Below are 17,080 nucleotides of genomic sequence, written 5' to 3' on the forward strand. Positions count from 1 at the left end.
CGTTGTCTTCTGTCTGTTTACAAATATCTGTATTTGAATACGCCTGCCTACACCAGTTTCTACGGCTCTTCAGTGTATAATTGCTAGCAAACTCACCTACGAAATAAAGGAGTTTATTACCAAGTTCCTCTTAAACTAGACGTTATTATGAGCTAATATTTTGATTTGTGGCTGGCTATAGAAAATGTATGTACTTGAATAACGGGCAGCTGTTGATCTAAAGCACATTTTCGTCTGATTTATCCTAAATTGACGAAATTAAAGCGTGTACTTTTACACTGTCGGTTAGACAAACGCTGTGCTGCTTTCTCGTCTCTGCCTGAGGAAAATGCCACAGAAACAGTCGAATCACGAAAACACACGGAACTGAATCTATACAGTTCATAGACACGACCAACACAGCTTTTCCTCCCCTTTAAAAAACAATGAAAGTGATATTAACGTCTCGAGACACAGACTGATAAATCCTTTGTCGTGTCGCTGATATGTTAGAAAGGTCACCACTACCTCCAATAAAATTCAGAATGTCAAATCAAAAACATTTCAGCTGTCTAATTTCCAAGCTGTTATTTATCGGGCTATCAGTTCCGGTGATTTATTACAGAGACGTAAAATAATTACTGTACAGGTCAGTGTTTGAACTGCTGTGTCGTACTACTCGGCGTTCTATCGTACAGCTGCAAATGGCATCTTGCCTCGCGGGGTTGAACACGCAAGATCTAGGCGCATATGTTGACAGACGCAGACCCCACCAGTCGCTAATGGTTCTAACTCACTTCCCTGACGATTCTCTTCGCCGGAGCTTAGTAACGACTACTGTAAACTGGCCCTTGACGGCACGACGAGAGCTACACGTGATCAGTGACTCCAGCAGTCGTGATGAGTACTCCACGAATCTCTGACGTACTGATGTTTGGACACAATAACGGCCGAACACGTCATGCAAAATAGAAGCAGAGCGCCGTGTGTCTCATTTGCCGAAACCCGTCGCGAACCGTCCAACGAGTGCGGTGATACATGGGGTATTAAATCAAACTTGTTTCTAGAGGAGCAGGGTTCAAGGCACCGTCTGTAATGGCCTTACCGTCGACTGGAGACTGAACGATAATCTTCCATAATTCCTTCGTTTAATGCGAATGCTGGTATGGTTTCCTTGAAAATGACACTATTTATTTCCCCTTACTTGTCCATTCTGGCTAGTACTATGTCCTTGTCGAAGAAAGATTAACCAGTAATCTTCCTTCGTTTGTTTCCCTTTTTGTGAAACTTCGAATGAGGTGGCTGGGCTCGTATTTTGAAATTTTATTCAAATCCTCAACCGAATCTCGTGATTTAATTTTCTCTTCCCTTTCCTAAATCAGATGGACCAATGTCACGACAGTAAGGAGTCTGCGGTCTGTGTCATTGTCAGACCCTAGTCCGCGATCAAATGGCTTCGATGCCAAGTGCGCAGTGAATTGTATCCATACTTGCTTCAGGATACCGAGAAAGTAAGGGTACTTGAGGAAGTCGTTTATGACTTAAAAAACGCATGTGTAGTCTCAGTATTAATCTACACTCTGCAAAGGTCAAAAGTATGTGGCGTCCAAAGTTTTTCATTGCACAATCTTCCGATCTAACGATGGACAACTAAAACCGATGTGAGCGTATATGTATGTTTGCAAGTGGGGATATTTAACCGCTAAATATTGTTAAAATTCATGAATTCTTAGCCTGTCATTTATTTTGCGCGGTTCGGTATTAGTTTCGGTCAATGACCATTATCAAGCTTCCCTGCCGTTTATGACAGCTAAGCTTGGTAATGGTCACTGACCGAAACCAGTAGCAAATAGTGCAAAATAAATGACAGTTGAAGGTTTCACCATGAATTTTTAAAGGTATAATGTTGATAGCTTGTGGTTGTCATTGTTTAACAAACAATGTAAAAATATCATTGCTGTCATGAATACTTCAAATTTTTCTTTCTTCCTGTTAACAGTCCCATCTACACTGATGAATCAAAACAGTGTGGCCACCGCCCACCGCGAAACTGAAACCGACTGGTGTCGGTGCGGAGCAGAGACAAATGGGGAGTCATTCAAGTGTCGAAATTGGGAAATCCACCGACATAAGCGACATTGGTATAGGGCAAATTGTTAGACCCAGCGCCTGGGAACAAGCATCTTGGAAATGGCGAATCAGTCGGTTACTCGCGCGCTACTGCCGTGACCATTTTTGCAAGTGGATTCAAAGACGGTGAAACCATGATCATGCCACAAGATGTTGGTGACAAAGGGAAGAAGACTGTAAGCTGGTTCAAACGGATATAAGCTGCAGTATTTATTTGAAGATGGAGAGACTTGCACAGGACATAGCAGCGTGGAGAGCTGCATAGAATTAATCTTTGGACTGAAGACCACAACACCAACAAGAACAACATGCGACTTTGACAAAGTGGAGAGTGTTATGACCCTGCGCCTGGAAACATCTCGAAAAAGGTGACGTTGGCCGGCTGTTTTACTGTCGTAGGCATCTTTGAAATGTGGCTGAAGAATGGTGATACCACAGGTAGGCGACGTGGTACTGGACGTCCACGCCTCATCACTCAACGTGGAGCTCCGAGCCTTCCGTGCTCTGTAAAGCAGGAAGTCAACGATCTGCGCCAAATCTGATGACAAGAGTATAATGTTGCTGCAGCGAGATTGGACATGGATCGGTGGAAACGTGTTACCCAGGTGGATAAATCACTTTTCTTATTACACCAGGGCGATGGCCGTGTCCGGACACACCGTCGTCCTGGCAAAAAGATTGATACTTGCACCGCGCCACTTGGTGTGCAGTACCAGAATCAACCATCTACTACCACTTTTCCTGTTCCCTCTATGGGTGAAGCGTGGGAAGAATTACTGTCGTTTTGTGCATGCTCGAATTACTCTAATCTTATCCTCGTGACTGTTATACGATGCATAGTTTGAAGGGAGCGCAGAAGACATTGTCGGATGTCAGTGTAATGTTGTACACATACACACCGTATACGGCCAGAGTTGCAATTAAAGTTAAAATCTTCTGGGTTGTGTGGCCGCGTCATGTTTCCTTCTACAACAATCGACGTTTCGACCACTCTGCTGGGACCTTCTTCAGGATGTTTCGGTGTCCACTATTGCTAGAACAGTGTTCTATCAATAGTGGACACCGAAACATCTTGAAGAAGATCCCAGCAGAGCGGCCGAAACGTCGATTATATCAGAAGGAGACATGACGCGGCCTAACAACCCAGAAGATTTTAATTTCAGTGACGATGGCCACGAAAGCCTGCAGACTTACAAAGAGTTGCAATTGTTTGTGACATGTGGAACGGCCACCACAGTCATTAGTGTTGTTCGTGTTTAGTGTTGTTACCAGTCCTGGTAACCGAGCGAGGTGGCGCAGTGGTTAGCACACTGGACTCGAATTCGATAGGACCACGTATCGATCCCGCGTCCGGCCATCCTGATTTAGGTTTTCCGTGATTTCCCTACATCGCTTCAGGCAAATGCCGGGACGGTTCCTTTGAAAGGGCACGGCCGACTTCCTTCCGCATCCTACCCGAATCCGATGAGACCGATGACCTCGCAGTTTGGTCTCCTCCCCCAAATCAACCCAACTCAGTCCTGGTAGGGTATATCAGAGGCACGAACAGCATCAGATGTTGAAGGACACAAAGATGCCTCGTACTTATCTATATCTAAATCTACGGAGCTACGCAAATCACACTTAAGTGCCTGGCTGAGGATTCATCGAACCACCTTCACTATAATTCTATTTATTCCAATCTCGACAGCGCACGGAAAAACGAACACCTGTATATTTCCGTGCGAGGTCTGATTTCCCTTATTTTAGTACGATGATCGTTTCCCCTATGTAGGTCGGCGTCAACAGAATATTTTCGCATTCGCAGAAGAAAGTTGATGATTGATATTTCGTTAAAAGATACCGCTGCAACGATAAACGCTTTTGTTTTAATGATGTCCACCCCACATCCTGTATCATGTGAGTGACACTCTCTCCCCAATTGTCGCTAATAGAAAACATACTGCCCTTCTTTGAACTTGTCGATGTACCCCGTTAATCCTGTCTGGTATGGATCCCACACCGCGCAGTAGTATTCGAAAAGAGGACGGACAAGCGTAGTTTTGGCAGCCTCTTTAGATCTGTTGCATCTTCTAAGGGTTCTGCCAAAAAACGCAGTCTTTGGTTCACTTTCCCCACAATGTTTTCTATGTGTTCTTCCCAATTTAAGTTGTTCATAATTGTAATTCGTCGGTAATATGTTGCATTTACCGCCTTTAGATTTGATTGATTTGTCCTGTAACCGAAGTTTCCTTTTAGCAGTCATGTGGCTGACCCCACACTTTTCATTGTTTAGCGTCAATTTCAATTTTCTCATCATACAGATATTTTTCCTAAATAGTTTTGCAAATTGTTTTGATCTTCTCATAACTTTACTAGACGATAAACGACAGCGTCATCTGCAAATAACCTAAATATAGATAAGAAACAGCAGAGGGCCTATAACACCAACTTGGAGAACGCCAGAAATCACTTCTGCTTTACTCGATGCCTTTCTCTCGATTACTACGAACTGTGATCTCTCTGACAGGAAATTACGAATCCACTCACACAACTGACGATATTCCATAAGCACGCAATTTGGCTACAAGCCGCTTATGTGGTACAGTGTTAAAAGCCTTCTGGAAATCTAGATATACGGAATCAATTTGAAATATCTTGTCAATAGCACTTAACACTTCATGTGATTAAAGAGCTAGTTGTGTTTCACAAGAACGATGTTTTCTAAATCTGTTTTGACTATGTGTCAGTAGACCGTTCTCTTCTAAATAATCCTTAATGTTCTAACACAATATATGTTCCAGAATCCTGCTGCATATCGACGGTTATGATACTGGCCTGTAATTTAGTGCTTTACTCCTATTATCTTTCTTGAATATTATTATGACCTGTGCCACCTTCCAGTCCATCAGTACCGACCTTTCGTCGATCGAGCGGTTGTAAATGACTGTTAAGCATGGGGCTATTGCATCAGCATACTAAGAAAGGAACCTAACTGGTATAAAGTATGGACCGGAAGACTTTCTTTTGTTAAGTGATTTACGTTTCTTCACTACCCTAAGGACATTAACTTCTAAGTTACTCATGGTGACAGCCGTTCTTGATTCGAATTCTGGAGTATTTACTTCGTCTTCTTTGGTGAAGGAATTTCGGAAGGCTGTGTTTAGTAACTCCGCTTCAGCAGCACTGTCGTCGATAGTACACTACTGGCCATTAAAATTGCTACACCACGAAGATGACGCGCTACAGACGCGAAATTTAACCGACAGGAAGAAGATGCTGTGATATGCAAATGATTAGCTTTTCAGAGCATTCACACAAGGTTGGCGCCGGTGGCGACACCTACAATGTGCTGATATGAGGAAAGTTTCCAACCGATTTCTCATACACAAACAGCAGTTGACCGGCGTTGCCTGGTGAAACGTTGTTGTGATGCCTTGTGTAAGGAGGAGAAATGCGCACCATCACGTTTCCGACTTTGATAAAGGTCGGATTGTAGCTTATCGCGATTGCGGTTTATCGTATCGCGATATTGCTGCTCGCGTTGCTCGAGATCCAATGACTGTTAGCAGAATATGGAATTGGTGGGTTCAGGAGAGTAATACGGAACGCCGTGCTGGATCCCAAAGGCCCCGTATCACTAGCAGTCGAGATGACAGGCATCTAATCCGCATGGCTGTAACGGATCGTGCAGCCACGTCTCGATCCCTGAGTCAACAGATGGGGACGTTTGCAAGACAACAACCATTTGCACGAACAGTTCGACGACGTTTGCAGCAGCATGGACTATCAGCTCGGAGACCATGGTTGCGGTTACCCTTGACGCTGCATCACAGACAGGAGCGCCTGCGATGGTGTACTCAACGACGAACCTGGGTGTACGAATGGCAAAACGTCATTTTTTCGGATGACTCCAGGTTCTGTTTACAGCATCATGATGGTCGCATCCGTGTTTGGTGACATCGCTGTGAACGCACATAGGAAGCGTGTATTCGTCATTGCCATACTGGCATATCACCTGGCGTGATGGTATGGGGTGCCATTGGTTACACGTCTCGGTGGCCTCTTGGTCGCATTGAGGGCACATTGAACAGTGTACGTTACATTTCAGATGTGTTACGACCCGTAGTTCTACCGTTCATTCGATCCCTGCGAAACCCTACATTTCAGCAGGATAATACACGACCGCATGTTGCAGGTCGTGTACGGGCCTTTCTGGATACAGAAAATGTTCGAATTCTGCCCTGCCAGCACATTCTCCAGATCTCTCACCAATTGAAATCGTCTGGTCAATGGTAGCCAAGCAACTGGCTCATCACAATACTCCAGTCACTACTCTTGATGAACTGCCGTATCGTGTTGAAGCTGCATGGGCAGCTGTACCTGTACACGCCATCCAAGCTCGTTTTGACTCAATGCCCAGGCGTATCAAGGCCGTTATTACGGCCAGAGGTACTGATTTCTCAGGATCTATGCACCGAAATTGCGTTGAAATGTAATCACATGTCAATTCTAGTATAATATATTTGTCCAATGAATACCCGTTTATCATCTGCATTTCTTCTTGGTGTAGCAATTTTAATGGCCGGTAGTGTATTTCCATTGCTACCGCGCAGAGAAGGTATTGATTGTGTCTTGACGCTAGCATACTTTACATACAACCAGAATCTCTTTGGACTTTCTGCCAGGTTTCGAAACGAAGTTTCGGTGTGGAGCTGTTATAAGCAGTTCGCATTGAAATCCGCGTTAATTTTGAATCTCTGTAAAAGAGTGTGTTATGTGGGGTTATCAACACCTGACAGAGTTTGAAAGGGGGCTAATTCTGGGTCTCCATTTGATCAGCTGGTCGAATCCAGTAATATCCAGATTTATGGGACATTCACAGGTGACAGTGACTCGATTTTGGATTGTATGGGAACTAGTTCACGACTGTTCACTACGAGGAAGGATTACCGTATTGTCCATCAAGCACACCGTCAGCCCTTAATATCTGCCATTCGAGGACAGGTAATAGACCTCCCTGCAACTTTCTGTGTCAGTCTGTAATTTTGGTCAGAGACTAGCAACTGCCAGACCAGGGAATTACCGTCCCATGCGTAGGCTGCTGTTAAAAACACAAGACAAACGATTGCGTTTAGAGTGGTGCCGCGAAAGGGAAGCATGCGCTGCTGATAAATGGCGTCGGATTGTATTCAGCGTTCAATCACGATTTTGCACTACCGTCGGCGAGCACGGAGGCGAACTGGGGAAGTGCAAGTCTTCCAATGTTTTGGAGAGGCACAGCGATGTTGTTCCTTGAATCATGATGTGGGGAGCCATCGAGGATGTCTTGAGGATACGACTAGTAGTGACTCAAAGGTGGCAGAAAGGTACGTCACGGACATCCAGCGTCCTCATGTGCTACCTCCCATGTGACACATGCCACGTGTTTCTGTGAACTGTCCGGGTGATGCTAAGGTATTCCTACGCCAACAAGATTCCCACACATGTCCCCGACAGAACATGTCTGGGACCAGCTTGGACGTCGACTTCCAGTATCCAGGATATGAAGGCGTATTTATACCAATTGTGTGCCATCTTGCCTCAGGAGAGGCTACAACGATCTTGTGACACCCTTCCCGACCGAACCACCGCATCCATGTAAGAGGGGATGTAACGTCGTACTGGATTCTTGTCTTCCTTTCAGACAGAACTCAACACGTCGCTATTAACGGAATAAAATCGATTGATGTAAAGGTAACTTCCCAAGGAAGTTACTGTTTACAATATATATAAATGACCTAGTAGAAAGCGTTGGATGCTCTTTAAGGCTGTTCGCAGGTGATGCGGTTGTCTTTAACAAAATAGCAACGCCAGAAGATAGTAACGATTTGCAGAATGATCTCCAGAGAACTGATGAATGGTGCAGGCTCTGACAGGTGATCGTGAACATAAATGCAGCACGTTGCACACACATAAGATAAGAAATCCACTATTGTAGAGTTACAGTATTGATGAGGAACCGCTGGAATCAGTGTCTACCGTAAACTATCCAGAAGTAACTAGCCGGAGCGACCTTAAATCTACATCTACATCTACATCCATACTCCGCAAGCCACCTGACGGCGTTTGGCGAAGGGTACCTTGAGTAACTCTATCGGTTCTCCCTTCTATTCCAGTCTCGTATTGTTAGTGGAAAGAAAGATTATCGGTATGCCTCTGTGTGGGCTCTATTCTCTCTGATTTTATCCTCGTGGTCTCTTCGCGAGATATACGTAGGAGAGAGAAATATACTGCTTGACTCCTCGGTGAAGGTATGTTCTCGAAACTTCAACAAAAGCCCGTACCGAGCTACTGAGCGTCTCTCCTGCAGAGTCTTCCACTGGAGTTTATCTATCATCTCCGTAACACTTTCGCGATTACTAAATGATCCTGTAACGAAGCGCGCTGCCCTCCGTTGGATCTTATCTATCTCTTCTATCAACCCTGTCTGGTACGGATCCCACACTGTTGAGCAATATTCAAGCAGTGGGCGAACAAGTGTACCGTAACCGACTTCCATTGTTTTCGGATTGCATTTCCTTAAGATTCTTCCAATGAATCTCAGTCTGGCATCTGCTTTACCGACGATCAACTTTATATGATCATTCCATTTTAAATCACTCCTAATGCCTATTCCCAGATAATTTATGGAATTAACTGCTTCCAGTTGCTGACCTGCTATATTGTAGCTAAATGGTAAAGGATCTTTCTTTCTATGTATTCGCAGCACATTACACTTGTTTACATTGAGATTCAATTGCCATTCCTGCATTTCAGTACAATTTTCCATTGTTACAACCTCTCGATATACTACAGCATCATCCGCAAAAAGCCTCAGAGAACTTCCGATGTTATTCACAAGGTCATTTATGTATATTGTGAATAGCAACGGTCCTACGACACTCCCCTGCGGCGCACCTGAAATCACTCTTACTTCGGAAAACTTCTCTCCATTGAGAATGACATGGTGCGTTCTCTTAAGAGGAATAACCACATAAAACAAATAATGAGAGAACCAGATGCCAAATTCTTAGGAAGAATGTTAAGGAAATGTAGCTCTTCTGCGAAGGAAGTGGCTTATAACGCGCCTGTTCGACCGATTCTTGAGTATATTTCATCTATCCGGGATCCCTGTCAGCTAGGACTGATAGAAGAGATAGAGAAGAGCGGCGCGTTTCGTGACACGGTCGTTTAGTCGGAGCGAAAGCGTTATGGAGATGCTCAACAAACTCCATTGGCAGACGTTACCACAAAGATTTACTGTTGAAATTTCGAGAGAGCAATTTCCGGGAAGAGTCGAACAACATATTATTTTCCCCCGTATACGTCTTGCGTAATGACCACAAGGAAAAAATTAGAGAAATTACAGCCAGTGCAGAGGCTTACCGACAATCATTCTTTCGAAGCGCTGTTTGCGAGTGGAACAGAGTTGGAGGGATTAGTTAGTGGTACAAAAAGTACGCCCCTCCACACACCGTTAGGTGGGTTGCGGAGTATGATGTAGGTGCAGATAAGTGGGTTCATGCTGCCAAGTTGTTTGTAAATTTGGCTTGATTTTGTAATCACTGCAATAACAACACATAGCCTCTCAACACGGCATTTCATATCCTCCTTTCCTCCTGGGTGCTTTACGTTTTTGATCATACCGTGTATTTCGTTGCGAGTTTCCGAATTGGCCTCGCACTGGTTAGACGAACCTCTGACGGAGCGCGCTCCTCTTCTTCAAATCCTCTGTTTTCCGTTAATCCAACGTGGTTAACGCCCCACACAAACGAGCAATACTCAGGAATCGATGGAACGAGGTTTCTGTGTGCGTCCTTTATAGTCAGTGAGTCACACTCTTCCGATAAATCTCCGTTTAAAATTTGCGATCTCCGCCTCTAGATTTCTACGGCCGTGTTACCTTAAATCGCTCCAGATAGTTGTTCCTAGATATTCGGAGTTTGTTAATGATTCCAGTGGCCGTTCGCTGATCGTGTAGTCGAGCAACAACGAGTCATTTTTCACGCTCACTTCACTACATTTAGGCTGAGGGTCAGATGACAGCCTGCACCAGCCACTGCATCCATCTTCTAATGAGGTGACTTTGCATACAGCTGCGAAGTTACGAGCAGCCTGAGAGGTCTGCTAACGTTGTCTGCCAGAACGTCTGTACAGGTTATTCCTTCTTTAGTGCCTAAATGAACAATTTTCTGTTGCGGGTTGCTTATCTAAGAGCTTCCAGGGGCAACAAAAAATTATTTTCACTATCTCGTGTAGCTATTGATCGAATTTAAGAATTTCAAATGCTGCCATTGTCTACTCATTAAGAGGTATAATCTTACGTTAAAGGTTTAACACAATAAGACAGGTATTAAAGTTAGAAACTGTGTTGATGTTGGGATGCAGGATAACACGTGGCGCGCTAAGTTACCCAGACTAGGCTATATTCATCCAATATTTATGAATAAGACAAATTACTGGCTTCCAGAAACCTTACACATAATTTCAAAAGTTTTCAAAACTTTCTGTCGCTCCCACCCACCTCTCCACACACACAAAATAATGCAAGGAAATAGTTAATCTACAGCATCACACGTGTCGTTATACCAGTGAATGTACCTGCAAAATTATATCTTTGTACGACACATAGTTCACGGCGTATGACGTCATAAATATTAAGATCCGTGAGAAACTATCTTTCTTAAAACTGGGTGCAAACTACCGACGCTCTATACTCATCACGAGTTCTAAATGAGAGCGGTTAGCGACTTCCAACAAACTTTAGACACAATTTTAAATTATGTTGCCAGGTAATACAGCCGTATGCAGACAGCTCAGCGCACTGTCACGAGCCCCTTTAGGTTATTGTATATTATAATTACAATTAATATGTCAGAAATATATATCGAACAGCAAAGGTCCTTCCAACCTCCAAAAGGGTTAGAACAAGCGTAGAAGAGAAAAAAAAAGGCAAGTTCCCGTGAAACTGGAGGAGGGAACCTACACTCGTCTCAAGAAATCAAGAGATAGAACGGGAAGGCAAAATTTTACGCAGGCTGTAGATAGAATAAGTACGTAGGTTTTGCAGAGTATAATGGCTGTCATAAGTTATTAGCATTCCGTGGTGATCGAACCAATACCCTGTTGCGCAAAGCTCCTCCTGATAGATAAATAATAGTGCCAACTTCCGGTGTCAACAAAATCCATTGTCGTGGAGAAGTGTGCAACAATGTGTGCAAAACGTTTGCGGCATTTCAGCAAAGCCGCAGGAGAAGGCAAAGACAGTGCCAAAACAAGGAGCACAGTACCCCACAGCAAGTGCAAGACAGACGCTTCCTCGCCCATCAACGATTTCTGTCACGTGTTGCCGGATGTCGAGCATGGTGCATGCGCATGTAAAACTGACACGTGGACACACGCGTGCACTAAACCGTATTATTCGACTTTTAATATCCAATCAGTACAAAAATCGGGTCTTATTTGTTGCACCGTTCCCATTTGACGTGGCGAAAAATGTTACAAATATACGGGACGAAATTGAAGCTAACACGAGCAAGTTATGGATATTTACAAGCCACCCGTTGAGGGTTACATTCGTTCCCGATTAGGGCAAATGTGGAAAACGCACTGCAGAACTACTGTCGCTATCCACACAACGACCACTCTCTCGGCACTGTTCTACGCCACATCCTTGAACATAAAGGGTTGCAGGTATATTGTCCTGATGTTCGCGCTTCATCGGAATCAACGAAAAATGCCGAAGCTTATTTAAAAGGAAGTGGCCACGTGAAAGACTCACGGTTGTAGTTTACCGTAAAGCAGCACGTTGAGACTTGACTGGAATATTTTATGTATCATGCTAAAATCCGTGTTTGTGCGGTGTGAACAAATTGCTGAAGTTTTTCGTGAATTCCGGAAGATACTCTTGTTTGGGATCTGGTATCACCAAATATTTGACAAATTCAGTTTCTCTTAGTATTTCAAGAGGCTACCAAGGCTATGGAAGGTGTCAGAGGTCCGGCGCTGTATGTGCTTTTGCCGTCGGTGTTCCAGGTACGGGAACACTGTGCTGGGGTTCCGACTGACAGTGAGGTAAGCTCTCCCATATACGTAAAACGACGCGTTTACGAATATAAGTCATATTTTGGTTAAATGTTTTAAACACCCAGAACAGGATAAGAGATCGTACTTAAAAAAGACGGTGTGCCTCAATACTGCCAAACATCTGCGGGGAAAAGCACTGCTGAAAGCATGCGCTCGAAATGGCTTAAGCGAAAAAATTAAAATAAAGCCGTCGCATTTTCTCGCATTATTTCTAGTACTACAGACGCGCCATCTAAAGCAACTTTCGATAGAAGCGGAAGTTTATGCCACAGCACGTTCTAGATACGCTGCACTTCAAGGTAAATGCGATGTTATGTTGGTAGGCTAAATAAATATTCTATCAGAACTGACGCACGCAAAGTTTGATCGTATAATAGTGAAAATACGTAAATTAATGTGAAAATGCACCAAATTTATTAGCAGCTAAGCGACGACTTATTTTCCCTCTATGCAGGCATGTTGTATTATTTGCAGAATGTCATACAGAGAACGAAGCCTCAGCATCGACGCCTTCAAAGCATGCAAAGAATGTCTTTGTACCGTGGGCGGAGGAGGAGGAAATTGTCGATGAAGTTTCAATGTATTTGCTGATGGGAAAACCACGCGACAGTCGCTTCTGGAGCGGTGAAAATCAAGAGCAACAACTTATCCCAAACCGTTGCAAGTGGCATGAGAAGTTTTATGTACATCCGCCTCTAGCGCCTTTAGCGAGACGGTATTCGGTGGAGCTGAGCTTGTCATCATGGATAGACGTTACGGAATATCTACGCGAAATGTTAATAACCTGCTTATGGTGCATTGCAATACCATTGTAAGTTTCAGATACAGTGGTATACCATTCTATTTTCGTTATAAATCCTTTAATGTCTTAATTGCTTACTTCAGGAATAAATTCGTCCATAAGGTCGTTACAGAGTTATGACATAAAGAATATTTCTTTATTTAGTTTAAGCAAGAGAGTTTTCATTAAACCTCATATGTCTTTCCTGTCTGAAATCTGTATTCTTTCACTATTTTGCTTTTAATTTTTACAAATATATTTGCACCCAATAGATAATTTTGTTGCTGTATCGTACGAGTCTGATGCCATGTAGTTCTTTTTGCACGTACCATCGAACAGTGGTTGCTAAACGTTTTCGACCTGCGACCTCCCTTCACAAAAATCTGATGTGTGGGAAACCCCGCCTTATAAAAGAAAAAGATACTTACTGTAAGATAGAAGTAACTGAATTCCAAGCAAATCATTTTGTAAAGCAGTGACTTTGTCAAGCACGTGGCAAGCTCACAGCATCTGTCCAGACCAGTTTTCAGCACAAAGGAAGAGACTGAGAAATAAAATTATTCCTTTAATTCTGTTCACAGATTCGAACTCCATATAAAATTCCGTGTAAATTAATATCTAACTTCGACCAGTCGAATAATTAATTAAAATTCGTCAAACATGATTATCGAATTAATAATACTAAATTAATTTTCCCAAGTTGACAGCCATTGCCGAGGTACTGTCTACGTAGAGGACGATCGGTTAGAGGGGGTAGGGTAATTTTAGCATTCCCCATTTAATTAACGTAGCAAACGCCCAAGATGGCGAAATATATCTCGCTTTTCTGGCCTGTATTTCAAATCGTCGTTGGAACGACGCAGTGGCCGAGGCACCCACGGTTCTCCGTCCTGCTGAGAACTGTCGCCAGTTCAGGGCACCCAACGTGAGGGACGGAACTCGACCACTCCAGGCGGTCAGAAACAGTAGGAACGGTTCCATCTCTCATCCATGTTAGGTTGGCTACGAGGACCTTTTCGCGTACCGCGGAGGTGCACCGTAGCTCGTCGACCGACCCTTTAAATAACCTGGAGAGCAGCTCTCCAGCCAGTTTACCGAGGAGCCAATATTGCGAAATAACCTGATTTGATCCATTATAAATGGTTCTGAAAGCCTGCGACTGTGAAAATAATAGGTTTGTTTATAAATAACTCATCTGCCACCAGTCACGATTTTCTTTATTTTATTTTTCGCACGACGCGTTTCGGTAAATGATTCCCATTTTCAAGTGCGTTTTTTGTGTTCGTTATGTCATTCCCATGTGATGTTGTCGATGAGTGTGATTCTGCTTCATTTCGTTGACTTTACTGCAATATATAAGGAAACACGCGATTTTTAGTTGGTTGTCGATCTTCAACAAAATGAAGCAGAATCTCACACATCGACATCACATAGGAATGACATAACAAACACAAAAACGCACTTGAAAATGGGAATCATTTCCCGAAACGCGTCGTGCGAAAAATAAAATAAAATAAAATAAAGAAAATCGTGACTGGTGGCAGATGAGTTAGTTATAAACAAACCAATATCGCCAAGTTGAGTGTACGGCAGCTAGTGCTTCTCACTGCCCTGGGAACTGCGTACCTTTAGTCATCCGGGAACCACTCGTGCTCTTTCTGAAGCACTCCGCAGTTACGACTATCGCGACTACGTTGGTGCAACGTCTGTACTGCAAGACACTAGCGCTGCAGACCGGCAAGTAGCGTAGTAAGCTGATTTGGCCGACCCTTGTTGCTGTTAACGTGACCCCTCGTTAGTTTCTCTAGTTATAGTGATCCACGCTATTTCATTTCTGTGCTCTCTCTGGGGACTGATCGTCAAACTGAAGCCAGGTTTGTGGGTGGACTTGTGTACTTTCAACTTGTTTTACAGCAAATATGTTCGCCCAGCACCTACATTCCGTGTGTAAAAATTTATGAATACCTGTGACAGGGCTACATCTGAATTTGTGTGTTCATTTCTGAATATATGTTTCGCCAGATTACCCCGACTTTCACTGACTGTGGCTCCTCTACTGTCCCTTTAGTAAACCAATTTCTTACTAGGCTACGGAACACCTGCAGAAGAGACGAACTCCGACGCTTGGGACAGAAGATCCTAAGGCGGGTGATCTGCTAGCGAGCATTGTCAGTCGGAGCTCCATCGCTAGTCTGCTACAGTTACTTCCTCAAAAAACCCAAACGCTACAATTTAATACCCCTGATAGTCTCATGTTGTTATACATTTCAGCCGTACCACACTAAAAGGACTGATAAAGACTTTTATTATATGAAGTATTCTACACTTTTCTGTTAAGCTACAGGTTTTCATTGTGGAGTTAAATGGCTCAGTCCTTCCTTGGAATTCGGTGAGAAATATCCGCCTGTTTTGCATGTCGCAGAATTTCGAAATGAGGAACCACAGAAGTTACAGGCAATCTCAAATTACATTAATAAAAGAAAACATTGACCGTTGCAGGCTGTGTTGTGCTTTATTAAAATAGTGCTGTTATCTAATTTCGGCCGTGAGTCATTATTAGCCACATTTGGTATGTCATGTATTATATATTGTGCTCTTCACGCTCTTTTATGTCACATACATGCACGTGAAGTAAAAGAACGTGATGAGCACGACATGTAATACATGACATAGCAAATGTGCTTCGTAATGGCTCACGGCCGTAATTAGCTAATAAAAATACAAAAACATCGTCCGAACAGGCCTTGAACTCTCAACGGTGCCGACCGGCAGCCGTGTCATCCTCAGCCCTTAGCGTCACTCGATGTGCATGCGGAGGGCATGTGATCAACACACAGCTCTTCCGGCCGTTGACAGTTTTAGTGACCGGAGCCGCTACTACCCCATTTAGTATTTGTTCCTCAATTGGTCTCACAAGGGCTGACTACATCCTACTTGCCAACAGCGCTGGACAGACCCGGATGGTCACCAATCCAAGTGCTAGCCTAGCCCGACAGCGCTTAACTTCGGTGATCTGACGGGAACCGGTGCTACCACTGCGGCAAGACCGTTCACGAAATTAGCTACTAGTACGATTTTATTAAAGTACAATACAGCCTACAACGGTCAATATATTCGTTTATTAAGCGATTAGAGGCTGTGGATCCCCACAGAAGTAAAATCTTCATATTGCTTTCGCTGTAAGCTTCTTTCTGTATTTATTTTTTGTATAAGTGTAAGAAGGAGAAGCGTTTCCACACAAATTTTTGGACCAGACAGGTAATAAATCTGTTGCCGATGTACTTGACACAATTGTAAACTTCGCCTTTAAGCTTAACCAGAAACTTAAAGGTCACAAATAATTATTTTCTGTAACTTAAGAACTGAAATTTTCCAGTAGCTGCTCGTTTTAATTATAAAATTTTTCCCTCTTCCAAGCCAATTGAAATTACTAGACAGAGCAGGGAAACAGTCTCAAAGCTTTTCCATATCCCTTCAAATGTTTTTTAGTAATGTTCTTGACATTTTCGTTGGAAGTAAGATGAATTTCTACCGGAAACAGTGAAGGGTATCGAAGTTGTAAATTTGATTGGAATTTAAACAGACTGCTCAATGTGTTAGGTTTTTAATGAACGATGTGATGTTGTGTTGTACATTACACAGGTTTGTGTTTCGTCCCTGAAGTGATAAATTTAAAACGTTTATTTTTAACAAACAAGTAAGCCACAGTCTGATGCCAGACTTGCCTTGGTGTACGTGGCGAGAGGAAGATAAAGTTCATAAACACTCATGCTCATAAATTAAGGATAATGTTGATACATGGTGAAACAACGCTCTGGTGGGCGGTTTGCGGGTTTAAATCACCTCGGGGTGACCATGCTGTGTATGGTGGCGCCGGCAACAGTCCACATACGCAGAGGTGTGTTGCTCCATGTCAGAGTACGGTGCAGCGAGTAAGTGTGCAGACATTTTCAGGCGTGCTAATGGTGACTGTGTGTTGAAAATGGCTCAAAGAACACATATTGATGACGTTATGAGGGGTAGAATAATAGGGCGACTGGAGGCTGGTCAAACACATCAGGTCGTAGCACGGGCCCTCCGTGTGCCACAAAGTGTGATCTCGAG

General features: G+C 43.5%; 1 pseudogene; it reads right to left on the minus strand.

Annotated features, from left to right (window-relative positions):
• Positions 1–15,911: 15,911 nt before the first annotated feature.
• Positions 15,912–16,030, minus strand: LOC124727415 (annotated as a pseudogene).
• Positions 16,031–17,080: the final 1,050 nt, after the last annotated feature.

The sequence above is a fragment of the Schistocerca piceifrons genome, chromosome 1 (genome assembly GCF_021461385.2).
Source record: "Schistocerca piceifrons isolate TAMUIC-IGC-003096 chromosome 1, iqSchPice1.1, whole genome shotgun sequence".
Classification (NCBI taxonomy): domain Eukaryota; kingdom Metazoa; phylum Arthropoda; class Insecta; order Orthoptera; family Acrididae; genus Schistocerca; species Schistocerca piceifrons.